Source organism: Solanum tuberosum, unplaced genomic scaffold, assembly GCF_000226075.1.
Source record: "Solanum tuberosum cultivar DM 1-3 516 R44 unplaced genomic scaffold, SolTub_3.0 scf00236, whole genome shotgun sequence".
Classification (NCBI taxonomy): domain Eukaryota; kingdom Viridiplantae; phylum Streptophyta; class Magnoliopsida; order Solanales; family Solanaceae; genus Solanum; species Solanum tuberosum.
This window is the reverse complement of record NW_006239160.1, coordinates 175,941-178,859: the sequence shown is the minus strand read 5'-3', so window position 1 is coordinate 178,859 and position 2,919 is coordinate 175,941.

Genomic DNA, 2,919 nt, shown 5'->3' with positions numbered 1-2,919 from the left:
TGAAATAGGATTGGTCATGATTAATATTCGAACGATTGTTTAGTTTCTTATATAGTGTGTTATATATTTACAAATATAAGTAATGATGTTCTCATTGACCAGTTTCAAAATATTTAAAATCACCGAGAACAATTATAAATGAATAATATATACTTAAAATATTAGTAAATTTTTTTAAAAGAATTATATATGCTTTGTGGACTTCACGCAGAATCAAAGCCTAAGATTGATTTAGTGATCTAATCAATGTGCCAACTCCTACTTGGCACCAGGAACTACAAATCCTGGACCTGCCTCTCTCTCTCTATATATATATAAATAAATAACTTGAATCATTGGTTTTAGATTCTTGGGAAGACGACATCGTTGAGAGGCACACCTAAAAGATGAATGAAAGAAGCTGAAAAATAACAAAATACAACAATAAAATTAGTATTGAGAATTTTCTTTTTACTAGTAGTAAATATTCTTGAAAGAATAAATTGAATAACATGAGTGTAGAATCAGAAAAAGCGGTAACACAAATCACCAAAATGGTACATATACGAATATTTTACCTTTTTTTAAAAGCATTTACTGCTCTAATGGTAATGGTTCATAGCAAAACCTTATCTTTTCATCTTTCATATGATTCTACCAAGTTATTGAAATAAATTTCTAAACTAATGATAGTACATAGTGGTGCTATAAAAAGTGGCATGACAGTACAGCCATTTTCATGAATATTCATATGAAGTAACAAAGAAAAATATATAAATAGTTACCTCATAAATTTGGAGTTTTCCTCTACTATTTCTTCCAATGGTGGGTAATACATATTCTTGATATATATAAAAGTTGATTATTGAGAAGAATAAAATAAATGAGATAATACAATTCATTATCAATTTAACAGTTATTAATGAAATTCCTAATGGTTCAGTTGGATCATTTGTTGTTGAAGATCTTGAAGAAATAAAGAAGAAAGAAGTGGAAATTCACAAATGAGAAGCACGTGAAAATAAATATTTCTATCTTTAGAGTAGACTAATAGGAATAGGAAAACCGTACAAAGCATTTTTTTTGTTAGTTGTCTTTACATCATATCAGTATATAATCTAGGTTTGATAATTCTATAGAAAAAATATATTTTTTTTGAAAATTCATCGTATTTCATTCATAGTATCAGGCTATTATGTATATATACATATATATATTGAGAAAATTAGAGTTAATCAAACATTATTTTTTGCAATATGTTTTAGCATATAAATATACTAGGTAAATTACATGTTCTTCGCACGGGATTGATCTATTTTATTAAACTTATATTTGATCATTCAGTAATATCTATATTTTCTATACATACATTACATTGTCAAGAACATTTTATCTTAAGGAAAAAACATTCCTCCGAAATCTTAAAGTGCTATATTTTTTTAATTTTTATTCTTGCTGCACAAAAATTATGAGTCATAGAAAGATTTTAAGTATACAAAAATCTCCATGGAAATAGTTTGTCAGAAGAGACAAAATTTTCTAAATTCGAGGAAGTTATAATGAACAATATCAAACGTTAAAGTAGAGACCAAAAAGGCTTGAACAATAACACTCCAAAGTAAAGTTAAACATCACGTCCATACAAGAACATCATTAACTAAATTCAAATGGAGGATCCTCGGCTCCTTTCTTATGAACCTCCATCAATCTCATTTTTATTATAGTATGTCGTATCATATATATGTCAAAAATGACCCTAAAATTGTTAATATCATAATGGTTTTTCCTCATTGTCTCATAATAGACATAACTATTTCTTATGATTCACATCAGTGACCCCAACTTATTTGGAATTGAACCATAGTTATTGTTATGATTATAGTATGCAGTTACAAAGAATTAATGCAATGATCAACCAAGTTGTAGGTGACATTTGAGTGGAATTGTTCAAAAATATTTTTTGATACATAACATATTAAAATCTCACAACATAATTGTGTGAGCAGTTGAACTCACAAATATCCATAAATAATAATAAATACGACTTTATTTTCCTGATAATCAAGAAGAAAAAGGCATGTTGCTTAACATATTTTTGAAAAAGATAGTCTACTGAGTTTTATCCAAGTTTATAGTTCACAAATTTGATTGAAAGAAATCAAAAGAAAGACTAATTAATACAACAAAAATGATCTTTAATAGAAATTAATAGCTTAGTTGCCGCTAAATATGTATTTTCAGAGATAATTAGTACTCTCAATAAATGTTCCTAAAGTCTATAGTGACATTGGATCTAATGACAATTAAGTAATACCAGTAAAGGCTCTAGAGCTCTTCATTAATTTGCATATTTATTGCTGATAAAAATTGTTTTTGTTATAGTGTATTTTGGGCATATGTTAGCTTCAAGAAAACTTGATCTCTTATTATGCCCAAAAAGAAGAGAGAAAGAAATACGACAAATTAGTCAACTTGCAATAAATGAAGCAGACTAATTGTCTCTATACTAATATTCAAGGAAGAATGCAATGGCATACAAAATGTTTGTATCTAAAATGAAACAATCAAAATAATATACTAACTATGGCAAGCAAGAGATCAATATGTTTGGTTCTTTTAACATACTTCACCATTGATTCTGTATCAGTTATCACATATTTATTGTTGTGCTATCAAATATAGTACCGCCCACAAGCAATTTTCTCAAAAAGTATATGAATAAGCCTGTAGAAAGGGACAAAAGAGAAGATCAATTTTCAATCATCATTGTTGAAATTTTTAATAGAGTAAAAAAAAGTCACCACAATAGCAAAAAGAAATTGCAATAGTTACATGAATCACTATAACTTACAGTAAAAGATTAAGCTTCATGTAATAGGAGGAAGAAAACTCTGAGGAATGAAACATACTTCATAGGAAGCTTAATTAATGTATTTGAAT